The sequence below is a fragment of the Nematostella vectensis genome, chromosome 8 (assembly GCF_932526225.1).
Source record: "Nematostella vectensis chromosome 8, jaNemVect1.1, whole genome shotgun sequence".
NCBI classification, from domain to species: Eukaryota; Metazoa; Cnidaria; class Anthozoa; order Actiniaria; family Edwardsiidae; genus Nematostella; species Nematostella vectensis.
The window spans coordinates 7,679,936-7,696,999 of NC_064041.1; positions in this window are offsets into that span (position 1 = coordinate 7,679,936).

Below are 17,064 nucleotides of genomic sequence, written 5' to 3' on the forward strand. Positions count from 1 at the left end.
CATGGCCATGGCATAGGGCTATGTAGCAAATGGTGGATATGGTGGATATGGTGAAAAGTAAGGGGGAGGGGTGGTCCACCGTACCTAAAGCAGACACATAGCACTGCAAGTACCATGGCCATGGCATAGGGCTATGTGGCAAATGGTGGATATGGTGAAAAGTAAGGGGGAGGGGTGGTTCACCATTCCTATAGCAGACAGTCAACACTGCAAGTACCATGGCCATGGCATAGGGCTATGTGGCAAATGGTGGATATGGTGAAAATGGTGGATATGGTGAAAAGTAAGGGGGAGGGGTGGTTCACCGTACATAGCAGATATTTAACACTACAAGTACCATGGCCATGGCATAGGGCTATGTGGCAAATGGTGGATATGGTGGATATGGTGAAAAGTAAGGGGGAGGGGTGGTCCACTATACTCACCAGACACATAGCACTGCAAGTACCATGCCAAGGGATAGGGCTATGGGGCAAATGGTGGATATGGTAAAAAGTTCGTACCTTGGAATATCAATTGAAACGATATCCTGTTTATTTTATAAAATAACAATGACAAAAGTTTTTTTCTGTGAACATAATATTAATGTGTTCCCTTTCGTCAAGAAACAAAGTACCGTTAAAAACAAGCAACATTTTAAATGCTCAAGGACTCAGCGCCTTCTTCTTACCGCGCGGGAGATTCCTTTGGGAGCTAAACCACAAAGTCTGCAAGCATTATAAAGTTGTTGTGAGGTAAGCGATGGGTAAATCCGAGACTTGCCGAGCGCCGAGACCCGCGTTTCAGAATCCGGGCCCGAGAATTTTCACAAATTTTAGGTCCCTTACCACAACAGAAAACAAAAGTCCGAGGCTCCTATGAGAAAACTGAGACTTCGATACTTGCGTATAAACGCCGAGATTAAGAATATTTGCTAGATTTTAGCAAGAATTTCGAGGCATCCATCCCCTCCTCCTCAATTTAGCTATTTCTATTGGTGGCGCAGATTGTGAGTGGGAGGTTTGTGGACCTGTACGACCTCCTACCCGCTTAACCCCGTTGACTGAGCCTGAGCCACAACTCCTCCTCGAGGCAAGACTCATGCTGACCACAACGCCGTCTAAAAAGCCAAAACACCGCCCCGAGGATATTTTGTTTCTTGGATGGCCTTTTCAATTTATTCGGCAGTCCTCACGAATGCCTCTCCATCCACTATGAATTCAGAGTTGACATTTCCGTGATTTTTGCCCGTTTCTGCTGTCTTAGCAGTTGAAACTACTATTGACCACACCTATTTGACCTTTTTATAGGTGTTTCACAACAGTGCCTTGCGAATTGAAATAGATATTTAGAATCTTTTAGATGGTGGCAAAGCGGAAGATCTCGGTCTCAGTGTGCCGGCAAAATGTTGACAAACTGTTTTCAAAACAGAACAAAAGCGGGTTAATGATTTTGTGCAAGGAAATGAGCGGAACACGATTTGAGGTAGGCATGGATATTGATGCAAATTTGGGTTTCCCTTTGCCACATTCTCATTCAAGCCCACGAGTTTTCGGCTACAAGACATCAATACTGGGTTCTATCGCACGTCGTGATGAGGAAAGATTTTCGAGGTAGGTTTATTGGACATCTTTCCCTTTGTGTGGGAATCGGATACATTTTTTTTTTCAGGTAACCAGTCAGCTATCTATTGTTGGCTACGGCACTAATATGAGTTCTAAATTTTGAACAGGATACCCTTTCACACATTCATATCACTTTGCGTCAGAATATAGAAGCAAGAAATTTACTCCCCAATTTATAGGAATATCAAGAAAGACAGCACCAGAGGACTGGTCAAGATTCCCAATCATGTATGGTAAGTATAAGTCAGGTAATAATCGGGTTTAACTTTAAAATATTGATGTTAATGTAGTTAATATTATAAATAAATGTTTTTTTTGATCGGGCAAGTAATAATGTGGCTTCAAGAGCAACCATAGACTCAGAAGGTATTCTAATATTCCCAGCTCATTTTCATTCTTAAAAAAATATCGTATCATTCCACACTGCTTCATGGGTAGCGTAACCCATTAAACCGCCATAAACCCTGTTATTCACTTCCAACTCAATTATCCACTATGAATTTAACATGGTGCCTGAGCTTGAAATATTAGAAGATAATGGGATGGATGAAGGGATATTTTCAATCGAGCAAGATTAACAATGATTATAATATTTTAATGAAAAAATAAAATAAATGCTAACAAAAATATCAATCTCAAGGATCTACAAGAAACTTGTCAGTAAAGTAGTAAACTAGAGGACTAATCACTAATTCCAATGGCAGAAAAAGTGTTGGTCATTCCCACGTACAGCCTGTGCTGCCAGAAGTAGATCTCTGAAAGAAAAAGGTACCAAATGTTCTAAAACAGTGCCAAAACTGCCAGCACAAGAACAACCACAATATTATTCACCAAGTGAATGCACTCCGTGGGTTGATTCAAGGAGTTGTGCAGTGCTCCTGTACGAAAGTACAGAGCATAACTGATACTAAATGCATAGAGGAATGCCTCTACTAAAAGATTCTGAGGTTGTGAATTTTTTATTGCTTGTAAACACCTTGTTAGACATGTAAAGTAAGAGTCAAATTTATTTGTCTTTATGTATTATTCCCAGGCATCAAAACATTTATATCTTTTAAATACAAAACATTTAGTCTTCTTATGCCATGATAAACTCTATACTCTTAATAAAATAAATAGAGCATTGACAAACTACAACTACAAACTACAAATAAGTTTGCGTTACATTGCATCATCTTCCAATGAACGTAATTTAAAAAAATTTTCAAAAAAAAAAGTGAAAGACGCATACTGGTTCAAAAAAGATGGAAGCATTTGATATTAACATTAACAGTAGAGAAACACAAAGCGTTTCTCAACATCACAATCATGAGGGGTATCGTAAAAAAATGTGACAATGAGATCCGTATGAAACCTCCGTTCAATGAGACAATAGGGTCGATTCCGTTCTTCCGTAAAATGAACCCGGTGCCCAAACATCTTACATGATTTAATGTTATTTTTCTTCCATGGCCAATCATCAAAGGCCAAGCTAATAAAGCAGAGGTGGTGCTTAATTCCCCAGCAATAGTGGTGAATAGGTACTCCCTGTACCTGTGGAGAACTCTGTGCGTGCCTTAATAAAACGTGCCTCCAATTTACAAATGCATTATAAATCGCATTATAAACGCACTTTATGCTATCATTATAAATGTCTAGAATTTACTTGGATCTTGCACTAAACAAGACACTTCATTACATAATGGAGTAGAATCGTCTGACGAAATTGTTGAAATTTAAAAATTCTCTTATAAGAGAGTGCATTGATGGGAATGCTCCCCTCAGACGCGTTTAGAGCTGCCCTAAAGAACTAAAAATCACCAATCCATAATGCAAAGACGACATTAATTAAGAAAGCCTTCACTCCCAAAAGACCTAAGTAGTGTGTAAAGTAGTGTGGCAAACCGTTCACTTCTTTAAGAGTTTACCCAGGTCTCCTAAGGGGAAGTACTATGGGAGATCAACCAGCTCCGTTTAGACGGCTCTACAGGATTAGACTCAATACCAGTGAAACCCATAAAGCCTGTCTGAGGTACTATCAGTTCCTTCAAGACACATCATAAACTTGTATACAAGGCCATCCAATTTTCCAGTCGCCAAATAAATAAAATAACAACCATAACTACCGCCCGTTTCTATCGTTCTAGCCCAGTGTACAAAAGGCAAGTCGAAGAACAGGTAAATTCTTTCATGGGGAACTTTTCTCTATTTGAAAATGAAATTTTAGGGTTCAGAAGTGTTATTCAACAATCAAAACCTTGCTTGCAATAAGGGATGAAATTGTCTGTGCCATGCAACAAATGGTTTAGGTAGATAATAAACTATCCAGTCCTCTCAAGGCAAATTTTGGTGTCCCGCCGTCCATCCTTTTGACGCTCAATATGCTGTTAATCTAAAGGACAAATTCCATACCTAATGACATCAGTATGCTGATTTCACAAAAATCATGAAGTCCCTATGAAAGTAAATCAATGCATTGAGGATGCAAACAAAATGATGGAACGGTTAGGCAATGACTCAATCACATTCCTCACTTCAACGACAACAACACTAAATGTTGATGGTGACGCGAGGCAATTGTCTTCTGTGCACTCATTGAGCAATTTTAAAGCCAAAATATATTGTAACGGGGAGACACTCAAAAGGGTGACAGCCACAAAACTTCTTGGGGTCCACTCGATTATTGCAATACTAACTACTCTCTAACCGAGAGTGAGGTCATGCATGGAAATATCAAACCGAGGCTTTGCGGTTAGTAAGTTGTTTATTATATGGCTTTTTAAAATAAAAATGAAAAGAAAACAAATCAGTTTATCGATCGATTTAAAAAAGGCGGGAAAACAAGAAACACTCGCGCGCCGCCAAATCAAAAATGTAAATGAGTGAAAAGATTCAACAACAATTACTTAATTGGACGACTTTTGGAAGCTACAGGTTTTATCATGTGAAGTTCATCCAAACCAAAACAAAGAAAGCTGATATGTTAGTCTTCACGGTATGAATGGACTGTTTAGTTCGAAAACTCCACGATATGTAGAGAACAAACTTCTGAAGTAAAATGGAAATGCCAATCGCTTTGTGCTGCTTTTTGATTTGATGGAAATATTGCATTCACAAATAACAGGTAGTACTTATCTTAAGTATACTTTTCTGAGTCTTTACATCCCTTGTTATTGATTCATTTGTTTGTTTATACGATATAAATAACTTAAGCTTTGTATTTCTTGGCTATCGGTGGCGGCTCGTGATCTTATTATTTTTCTTTTTGTCAAAATTTTCCTCTTCAATCTCTTCAGGATAATAAAAGTGCTCGTCCTCTCCCATTGTCAACTTTAAGACCTGTTTGTTTCTTGCTTTTTTTGGGTGGCTTTGTTTTTTTGGTCGATTTTGTGTTAGCGAAATTCGTGCAACCGAACAAAGCAACACAAAAAAGCTCACGAAATGTCCCGCTCCGAATACGGAAAAAGACGGCCCGCTGATTAAACATTTCCGTTTCTTCTGGGTGTTAGAATTCGCTACTCGAATGTTCGCTGTCGATCGTTTTGCAGTTTGAAGGTGGAAAAAAAAAACTCAAAAAACCGAAGATTGTGAAAAAATTTTCGTGGGGCAATACGGAATCTGTAATATAATAATAATACTTAGATAATAATTAACTCTGTAACCCGATAAAATTCGAGCCAGGCAGTGCTAAGCCCCGCATAATCATACACGTATCGAACGAACAACAACGACGATTTCCCCTTATATAGCCGGATCAAGTTTTTACGGTGTAATACAGACATTAAAGTTATGGAAAAGCCAAATTGGCTTCAAGACGGTGTCGCGTCATGTATTATAATATCAGTAAAGACGACTGGAAGAGAAATCCACTATAGTAAAAACTTGAGGCTATCGAAATGTCCTCTCACAAGGCACCGAGCATTGCTGGGTCCCACCGGTCAAGGGCAAGCCGCACATCGAGCCGCGCATCTAGCATTGGGTCTCTAAATTACCGAGCGGATATCGCCGCTAAAGCAGCTAGATTAGACATTTAACTTCTTAATTTCTCGATGTCGAAAGCGAGAAAACGAAAGAACTCAAACAAATCGAAATGCTCAAAGAGTTAGCAGCGACAAGAGCCGAACTACAGGCTATCGAGAAAGTCGAAAGCGAAGCACAGAATTCCGAGCCAATTACTGGTAACGCCGCCGACCGCTTACATGATTACTTAGAGGAACAGCTTCGTTCTATTTCCGGCAGTACAAAAACGCTCGATTTATCCAACCCGAATTCCGATCATCCCGCAAATCAAGTTAAATTCGAGCCAAGGGTTCCCCATAATTCGAAAAGACCCCTTCTACCTCTATCACAAACCGATTCTCGTGTACCTCTATCGAGCAATACTGTCCCTCCCGCAGTGAACACTGATCCCATAACACGTTTAGCTGACCTCCTCGCAGAGCGAAACTCGCGCGACAGGCTCCCCCTTCCCGAGCCAGAGATCTTTTGGGGGAACCAATTAGAGTTTCCTAGGTGGCTAAGGGCTTTTGAGAACATTGTAGAGCGTAAGTCTAGTAACGCGGAGGAACGGAAGATATACGGCCGGCGAAACTAAGGAAGCGATGTACACCATTGTCTTACGACCGAGCTAAGGAAGTGCTCACTCGCCGCTATGGCAACCCGTACTTTCTGGCTGACGCATACCGACAGAGATTACACGAGTGGCCAAGAGTGCAGGCGAACGACGGCGTCAGCCTACGGAAGTTTTCAGACTTCCTAGAACAAGCGAGCCAGCCATGTCAGCCTCACAATTTCTGAACATGCTCAACGGCCCAGAAGAGAACAAGAGGCTGGTTCGGAAGCTCCCCGGGTACCTAATAAATCGTTGGAGTAGAATGGTAGACAGGTGGCTTACAACTGATGAGGAAAGAGGCCATGAAGACGAGACCTTGCTCGATGCTTCCTTCTCTAGCGGCACCTACCCGTCATTCTCAGAGTTCTGTCACTTCGTTCGAACGGAGGCGAGAACCGCGTGCAACCCGATTATGATGAATTTTCAGAAGCCAGACGACGAGAAGCGAAGTAGAGGTCACAGAAAAGTCAAAGAAGCGGGAGTTGGTACCTTCGCCACAGGTATCCAAGAACATAAGATCAACGAAGAAAAACCCGAGACGAAAGGGGTTAAGTGCGCCTACTGTAAAGGAAGTCACCATCTCGACAACTGCTGCGAATTCGTCAAGATAACGCTAGACGAGAGAAGAGCCTTCATCATCGCCAAAGGACTATGTTGGGGCTGCCTCACATGGGGCCACGATAATCGAAACTGCAAGATCAAGAAGACGTGCATATCGTGCAGGGAGCTCCACCCAACATGTTTGCATGCCGACGCAGCAAGAGAAGACGGAGACAGTACTACCAAAAATGCACCTGCCTCAGAGGCGACTTCCGCCTTTTGCACGAAGGCCAATCTTCACAGTAGCTGCATAACGAATTTGCTGATAGTGCCTGTCTACGTACACCACAAGGAAGACCCCAGCAACGAGATCGTGGTGTACGCCCTTCTAGACGAGCAATTTGATGCCTGCTTCATTAAGCATTCCGTCCTTGATAGGCTTCATGTCTCCGGGCTGGAAGTGAACCTCGAACTTTCGACCATGTTAGCGACGCAAACCATAAACAGCCAGAAGATCAGCGGTCTAGTGGTGCAGGGCGTCAACGAAAAGCAGGACATTCATCTGCCGAATGCCTACACGAGGGACTGTATCCCCGCTCAACGAGACCATATTCCCACCCCAGAATCAGCGCGAAGGTGGCCGCACCTCGAGTGCATAGCAGGTGATCTCCTCCCGTTAAGAAGTGACGCCGACGTCGCTATCCTCATAGAGAACAACTGCACACGCGCGATCAAACCTCGCGAGGTCATCCTTGGAAACGTACGGTAAGCGTACAGCGCTTGGATGGGGTATCGTAGGGAGCATGACAAGCAACACATGCGAAGAATTCAACTGCATGGATGTTAACCGCATCGTGACCCGCGAAGTACTTGTCGGAAAGGAGACGAAACGCTGCCACTTTGCGCTGAAGTCACAAACCAGGGAAGTGCTAAACGACGCTCAGCTCAACCAAATGCTAGAGCTTGACTTCAGCGAAAGGCACGACGATCAATCCCTTTCCTACGAAGACCGCAAGTCCCTCGATATCATCGAACAAAGGGACACATCGCCGAGAAGACGGTCACTATGAATTACCCCTTCCCCTACGCGATGCTAACTTAGTTCTCCCCGATAACAAGCAGCAAGCGTTAAGCAGTCTAAGGGGTTTGCAAAACAGACTTAGAAGGGATGAAAAGTTTCGAAACGACTACACAGAGTTTATGAAGTAATTTCTAGATAAGGGATACGCCGAACAAGTCCCCAAGGAAGACCCGCATGCAGCGATTGGCAAGGTCTGGTACCTCCCCCACCACGGCATCTACAATCCCAACAAGCCAAAGATATGGGTTGTCTTCGACTGCAGCGCCAGCTACAAGGGAGAGTCCTTGAATCGCCACCTCCTCTCCGGACCCGACCTGACGAATAACCTACTTGGAGTGCTATGCCAATTTCAAAAGGATATCGTCGCCTTGATGTGTGACATTGAGAAGACGTTTTTCCAGGTCTTCGTGAACTCCGAGCACCGCAACTTTCTGCGTTTCCTGTGGTGGAAGGACAACGACTTCTATAGCGATCCCGTCGAGTACAGAATGACAGTCCATTTGTTCGGCGCCACGTCGTCACCCTGTTGTGCCAACATGGCACTTAAGACCACCGCAATCGACTTTGGAAAAGATCACGGGAGCGAGGCGGCCAGCTTTGTGCTGAACGACTTCTATGTTGTAGACGGTCTGAAGTCTGTATCATTGCCAAGCGAAGCTGTGGACCTCATCAGCAACACGAAAGCCCTCTGCAAGAGAGGCGGATTCAAGGTGCACAAGATTATAGCGAACTGTAAAGAGGTTTTGCAAGCCGTTCCAGTAGAAGGAAGAGCAAAGACCGTCCAATACCTCGACATCAACCACATCCACCTGCCGATCAAGAGAGCGCTAGGCGTTCAATGGTGCGTTGAGTCCGACACCTTGGGGTTCAAGATCGAAGTATCTTCCCGACCAGAGACAAGACGAGGCATTCTTTCTACTGTGAACTCTGTTTTCGACGTTCTAGTTAAAAAAACCCTACTGCAAGAGCTGTGTCGGCCAGGTAAAGGTTGGGACGATGAGCTACCCGAGAGCTTGAGACCTAAGTGGGAGAAGTGGCGCAAATATCTTCACCTCCTTGCAAGTCTTAAGATACCCAGATGCTTCAAGCTCGAGAACTTTGGAGGTATAAAGACCGTAGAGCTGCACAACTTCTCAGACGCGAGCACTAACGGTTACGGTCAGTGCTCCTATCTTAGGCTGATAGATAATGAAGACTGAATCCATGTCTCCCTGGCGATGGCAAAGTCAAAAATAAAGCCACTGAAACAGATAATAATACCCCGCTTAGAGTTAACCACCGCCCTCGTCTCTGCCAAGGTCAGCGCGTTCCTGCAAAAGGAGCTGGGATACCTGGGGATGGAGGAAGTATTCTGGACAGACAGCAAAGACGTCTTGGGGTACATCTCTAACAACGCCCGACGCTTCCACGTCTTCGTAGCTCATCGCATCCAGCAGATCTGAGACCTCTCCACCCCTGAGCAGTGGAGGTATGTCGACACTAAGTCTAATCCGGCAGACTTCGCCTCACATGGACTACCCACTGACCACCTGCTAGAGAAAGAGTGGAATGGACCGGAATTTCTCAGAGCTCCGCTCCGCAGCGATCACGGAAAGCTAGAGTGCGACCTAACACCTCAAGCCGACGATCCCGAAATCAAGAGGGTCTCCGTGCACGCAACGACGAGCAGAGAAGAAGACTACATGCTCGTCCGTTTGGAGATCTTCTCATCCTGGCACAAGGCCAAACGAGCTATAGCCGTGTGTCTCTGGTACAAAGCCATCCTAAAGAAGCGGATCGAGTCCAAAGGCACGAGATCTGAAATGAGACCGGCGGCCTACCATCCTGTGGATGTGAACGAAATAAACGAAGCTCAGAAGGAGATCGTCAGACTCGTCCAGCGCAAGGCATTCGCCGATGAGCTAGCTGCGCTAAACCCCATCTCTACTGAAGCTTCTACGCACGAGGCAACCAAAGGCCGGTGCTTAGCCTTGAAGAAAGCAAGCTCCCTTCATAGGCTGGATCCATTCATTGACGCCGAAGGCTTGATGCGAGTTGGTGGGCGTATACGCAGAGCCAACCTGCCATCCGACATGAGACCCCCCTCATACTTCTGAAAAGGGGTCACATAACGACCCTAGTGATATGCCACTACCAAGAAGACAGCACATCAAGGCCGCGGTATAACGCTGTGCAGCATCCGAGCCGGTGGTTACTGGGCAATCGGCGGTTCCAGCACCGTCAGCCGTCATATAGCCGACTTCGCGCTCCTGCAGTGGGGCAAAAGAAGAGTGACCTGCCGGAGAACAGAGTCAACCCCAGTCCTCCATTCACCTACAGCGCAGTAGACTTCTTTGGACTATGGACCGTAAAGGAGGGGCGTCAAGAGGTAAAACGATATGGGGTGTTGTTCACCTGCATGGCTTCGCGGGCCGTGCACATTGAGACAGCGAGTTCCTTAGACACAAGCTCATTCCTGAACGCCAATCGCCGCTTCGTTGGACGCCGAGGACCCGTGCGACAACTAAGATCAGACCGGGAATGTCACGACTACAAATTAGCTAATCACAGCGCGCGTGCTATTGTAGCCATATAATAAAGTATTATTATAATTGCACCTATAAAATGTGACAATTGTGGCTGGTCAAAAGGGAAAGAACTAAAGGAATTAGTCAGTCAAAGCTATGTAAGCTTGTACATGTCATTTCTATACAATAATGTATTACATACCATATTTGAAATTGTTATGTTGTAGTTGTTGTTTTATGTTTGTACATACATTAACATATTTTTTATTTGTAAACAAAAATAAATTTCTATATAATTTTTTTTAAACCATGTATAAACAATCACATTTATCTAAAGTAATATTACTATGTATTCGACTGAATTGGGAACACCATGATCCTCTTCAGTCCAGAGTTCCAGTCCAGAGTTCCTGATGTTAAAATATGCTCATGTATGCTCTCCGTGTCAATGAGAGACAATTGCTGTTTATTTGCATTGGCAAATTTTCCTAACTGCTGTTTAAAAACTAATCAACATATTATTCAAACATCTAGGCTTATTCAACCTACATGGGCTTCCTATTAATTCACAGGAAAAAAGTTAAAATAATTGTTTCCAAATTATTGATTTGTCTATTTTAATTAGCGTTACGTACATTACAGCTAAAACAACAACCTTGTTCAATCAACAATTTCAATTCTGAATTGCTGTTAATCTGGAGTTATGCTTTAGGACTATTTGTATTTTGGTAATTGAACAGGAGTTGAAATTTTGTTATACATGTGCTTTATGCATATTTTACCTTTTTCTTATTTATTTTTGGTAAAAATATTGCATTACGAACATTAAATAAAAAAGGTTAAGAACATTACAGTCTCTGAATATGAAATGCTAAAAGGTTTTTTTGGCCTCATTAAACCACATAGAATTGTGAAAATAAATAAAAATGGTCAGTTAACACCCTTTTAGAGCATGCTCATTGTTTTCCATTGAAGTCAACTACTGACCAGTTTATAATTTATGCCATTCTTTTGTGTACTTGTGGTTACATTAACATTACATGTCCCTCGACTGTATTCAATATGAAACCCTACCTTAAAGGGTGACTAAAACAGAAAGAATAAGCACATGGAGTAAGGATATAGGCAAACAAAGAGAAATATTATTTTTACAAAGCACAAGACAAGGATAGAAAGAAGAATGAGAGGAAAAGAAAGATTCATAGTCCAAATAAGGTGGCTCATAGAATAAAGTTTAGAAGAGAGCGAGTTAAACGTTGTAGGCAGAAGAAGAAAGAAGAATCTTTGAAACATGATCCCATGGACGGAGTTTCGACAGCATACCAAACACCTCAGGCGCTAGGGAAAGCTATGCGTAAAGTAAAACGACACCTGCCAAAAAGTCATCGAAAGAGAAAAGCAGTTTTCAAGCTTGCATCTGGAATCCCCCCAAAAAAGAAGGGGTTAGCGAAGAGACGGTTAATTTTGTAAATGTCTTTTACAGGCTTGATGCAGTTTCTCGTCAAGATCCTGGAAGGAAAGAGTATATAACTATAAGACAAGCATCACGTGCAAAAAAGGCACCTGTATTGTTCGCTCAAAGAAACGTATGACATGCTTGTCAATGACAACCCCTCAGTGCAGATAAGCTTCAGTAAGTTTTGTTCACTGAGACCAGTTGATGTGATGTAGTCAAGTGATATGCCCAGGGATGTCTGTCTTTGTTCTTATCATGAAAACATCAAGTTGCTGTGCCATTGCTTAACTAATCAGATTCCAGACTTTCCAGTTTATACAGGGTCCTTTGTTGATAACTATGTATGCACCTCAGAGTCAGAGAGCTTCATGCTTGGAAAGCGTGATCAGTGTCCAAAATGGCTTGCTGCGATAGTGGCAGATGTCGATACATCACTTGAAGTAGAGTGGCAGCAGTGGGAAAGAGTAAAACAGGTGGCAACTTCAAAGAGAGGATAAGACAAGAAAAAAATCAAAGCAATGAAAAAAATCTGCAAAGTTGGTACTTTAGAGAATGCAATCCACTCACTTGAAGATCAGATGCCATTTCTTCTTCATCAAGTGTATGTTAACGGGCAGCAATCCAGTTTCTTTGAAGCAAAAAAATATATCTTGCAGAAGATGAAGCATTGGTATAGGTTGAATTTGCTGAGAACTACACTTGCAAGCATCAAGATGAATCCAAAGTGCCCATTGGCATCAGGAACAGGTTACTCTTTTTACCGTGGCAACCTGGGTCAACAATGGATCTGAAATTATATGTCTCACGTAATTGTGACTTATGAACTTTCTCATGATAAGAAGCCTGTGACAGTCCAATGTCCAATGTCATTGATCGAATTGTGAGAAGGCATACCAAGGTCAGAAAGGTGTGTGTGTTTTCTGATGGGCCCAGTTTGCAATTTAAGAACAGAAACATTACAAACTTTTTGCATGAGCTAAAAGCCACAGTACAAATTGAGTGGCACTACTTTGCCACCTCGCATGGCAAAGGAGTTGTAGACGAGATTGGAGGGACAGTTAAAAGGATGGTTTGTAATGCTGTATCCACAAGAAAGCACATACAGTGACAGATGCAAAAGTGTTTGCAGAAGTAGGAAAAGCAATATGTAAGATGATAGATGTCACATATCTGTCAAAGGAAGAGATCGAAAGAACCGCAAAGTCTCTATGCTTAGAGCAGTGCTTCCAGTTTTAAAAGGCATAGCCAATTTCCAGTTTGCACCCCCTTGAAAATGGTACGGCAGGCGACGAGGATGCCAACTCTGAGGACACGTGCTCGTCCAGTGATAGTGAAGTGAATCTCCTAGTGAGGAAGATGAAGGAAAAGAAGCAGATGACACAAAGAGGAAGGCTTACACCAGTGAAATGAACATCAATGTTGAACAGGGTCTCCCAGATGAAGATCTTTAATCGATCTACTAGTTTTGAGCTCCCATATCACTTGGAGTATTATGTTAAGGCTGTTTTGAATGGAACTGTGAAGTTTCAAGGAGTAAATCTTATCTCAAAAGAAGATCTGAAATCTCTCCATGGTAAGCCCTTGCCAAAAAATCCCCAAGAGAATTAGCTTTCGAATTTTGTTATCGATAGTACCGATCTATATTGAAGTCTAAGTGTGCTAAGGCTTGAACAATTATTGACACCTCATCGTGGGAGATATTTGAGAAGGGTGTTGGCAGTTGGCCAAAACATTACTGAAAGGAAAATATCTTCTGCTGGAAGATGCTATTTTAGTGCCTTGTATGACCCTAAGCAAAAGCACTGGTTCCTACTGGCGGTCGTCCCCCCCAAAAAAGCAGGTGTTATGCCTCAACAGCTTGGCTTCTAAAGTAGTAACCACCACCTCATAACAGGCTCTCTACAAGATGGCAATGCTCGTAGAGGAGCTACACAACATCACATATATAAGGAAGAGTAAATTTGCCATCAACACCAAGGAAGACATCCAGCAACAATCAAACTCTCATAACTGTGGAGTTCTTGTTTGTTTGTACGCCAGTTGCCTTGTGAACCAAGGGAAGATGATTGGTTGGCCTAGTATAACCTCTTTCAGAAAGCTGATGCTTCTTGATCTCCACATGAGAAGTCTTCATTCTACAACCCCTAAAGTAGTTCAGCTTTAAGATTACTATGCCATAGATTATGTCTGGCGTGAACAATGAATCGGGGCCTACGCAATGTCGTAAACTGTTAACGTAAACTATGTCGCTCCAGGTTCTATGCATCGAAGGCTGAAAATCTTAAGAACACTAAACCAAGTCAATGGTGGAACAAGGTTAAGAAGATTGCTGGGATGACTCCGGCGGAGGGAAGCGATGACATTTGGTCTCAAGACCAAAGACATCGCGAATTTGATCGACAACGCCTTGCTCGAGCCCATGCAAGAATACACTCCGCTGGAAGGTCTCCCACCTACCGATGATGGCGCTGAAGCCATTTGTCTCGATGAATCGGACGTCTGCTCTGCTTTGCTATCACTTAATCCTCGCAAAGCTTCAGGCCCTGATGGGCTGCCAAACTGGGTCCTAAAAAATGATGCTGACTTTCTCGCTGGTCCTGTTTGCGCCATTCTCAACAGTTCGTTTGCCGAGCAGAAGCTTCCACCTTCCTGGAAGGACGCGGACGTCACTCCCCTACCCAAGGTGAAACCTGTTACGATCGTCACCAAACACATTAGGCCCATCTCACTGACTCCTGCACTGTCAAAGTTAGCTGAGGACTTTGTTTTACGTAATCATGTTGGCCGCGCAGTCCTCGAAATAATTGACCCTCACCAATTTGGGGCCATCCCCAAATCGTCAACTGCGCAGGCGCTAATCTCCATGCTGTACACCTGGGCCGAGGCCACTGACGGGACTGGTTCTGCTGTGCGTGTGGTTCTCCTGGACTATAGGAAAGCGTTCGATCTGATTGATCACCAGCTTCTGGTCGAAAAGATACTCTCCCTCAACATCCCTAGCAGTGTTGCCTGCTGGGTGGGCGACTTTCTACTCAACAGACGCCAACGTTTGAAGTTGTCACATGACTGCTTCTCGGAGTGGGGCCATGTCCCATCTGGGGTACCCCAAGGAACCAAGCTAGGGCCCTGGCTCTTTCTTCTGATGATCAATGACCTACATCCACCTGGGGCTCAGTCGTGGAAATATGTCGACGACACCACTCTAGCCAAAGTTGTCCCGAGGGATAGCTGTAGTAGCATCCAAGCCGCTGTATCATCAGTAGAGCTATGGTCGACTCGCAACAAATAACAACTGAACTCGGATAAGTGTAAAGAAATGGTGATCGATTTCAAGAGAGTAGAGCATCAGTTTGCTCCTCTCTCTATTAATAACATGAACTTGAACGAATATATATTTGAATACATTATTATTAGTATTTTTCAATTATATTCACGCAATTCAGCCTTAGTAGGCTGCAATGTAAAGATTTTAATAAACTGTCTATCTATCTATCTGTTTCCAACTTTTACATTGGGAGGGTTCTTTAGGTCAATGACCAAGGCTTTGCAACTGTGAAGTTCATAGAGTTAGTGCCACTAGCTTCGATTGGCTAAAGAGTGATGATATTGACGTTGTTTATGTGTCCTGTTTGTTTTTTGGGCCAATACAACTTAAGAATGGTGGCCCCTTCGAAGTACAACAGAGGCAAGAGGTTGAGAAATTGTTCTTGATGATCAAGAAAGAACAAAAATTCAAGTGTTAGCAAGGATAATTTCTCTGCACTTTGTAATAGTGCACTTACAATATGCTGTAGAGGACCACTTCTTCTAATGATCTGAAAGTTTCTAATTGTTTACCTACTTTCTGCCTAGTTCCCTTAGAAGTTTCAGTGTTACAGGCATTGCCAAGTTGCGTTACAGACATTACATCAATTAGTTACACACAATTTACCGTCAATTTTTAATGATAGTCAATTGAGTTGATTTAAGATATTTATATCCAATCTAATGCTACAAACAATCTGAAAGAACAGTATAAAAGACATCGCTGGGTTGAATTTTAACCTTGATTTTAAATCACTCTTCTTTGTTACAGACATTACGTGTCACATATGTCATAACAAAATACTTAGAAAATTGTCGAGAAACATCAAATTCTCCATGATTCTTTAACTTCTAATGCCATTGGTTATTATAATTAATAACAATTGGACATGTAAAACAGTCCTATGGCCTTTTTGCATTTAAACATTACTGTTAACTTAACAGTTTGCATTGGCTGTTAATGCACTATGTGCCCCCCCCTGAAGTAGGCGGGGCCCAAAATAAAGTTGTCAATCTTTTTTGGACCCTCCAAGTATTTATATTATCTATATAGATTCACACTATAGTATGTTTGAAAAAATAGTATTTCTCATCTCATGTGCAATTGTCCAGTAGTTATTTGTCTCAGGAAATGTTTAACAACATTAAGCTTAAATGTTAGTCCTTGCTACTGTATATATAATGCCTATTACAGCAGCAATTAAGAAAATCAGGATAAAACTCAGTACTGATATTGGCCAAAAGAGAGTTTTACCCTGCAGAAGGGCACATTTGTAGTCCTCTCCTAAGGAACAAAGAAGGGAAAAGCAAGTGCTTCTTTGTGTGAGGAAGACTGAGAAGAATGGAGCAAGCAACTCGGGAATTTAAGTGAGCTCTAAGCGGTCAAATTTGAAAATGACGAAGACGATGTGGACATTTCCATGTTGGAACATAGATTATCTAATTCTTTAAATTTCAGATTACCGGAGCCACCTTGCTTCCTCTGCAATGCCCTTCAATTATATTTGCCAAACTGTTGGTAGCCAACAAGTGAAAGGTGGTCTTTCTTCACAGCACTCATGAAATGCTCGCACTTTCAGCTGCTTTTTTTATCCACAAAAGATAGAGATTCCCTTTTTTTTATCACGAAAGTTTCCAGTTGTTACTTGAACTGCACTTTTGAACTTTTGTAATTCTTACCATGACTTAAACATATGATCCACGGTCTCTGAAACTTGTCATACTGTATGATCTCCCATAATAATCATTTGCTATTGAGACCAGTTTTGCATGACGTGATAGCATGAATTAGTTTTTTGCATGTTTTGTGGATTACAGTGATTTATAGATTCCCAATATTCTGTAACATCCTTGTGTTGTTACAAAGACTTTATCTCAAGGCTATTAAAGATATTGTTGAGGAATGGTGCAGCAAAAACAAAAAGCCAAAGCGATGCTGGACAGACAGACAGGAGCAGCATGAAAGCTGGGCAGAGGAAAGA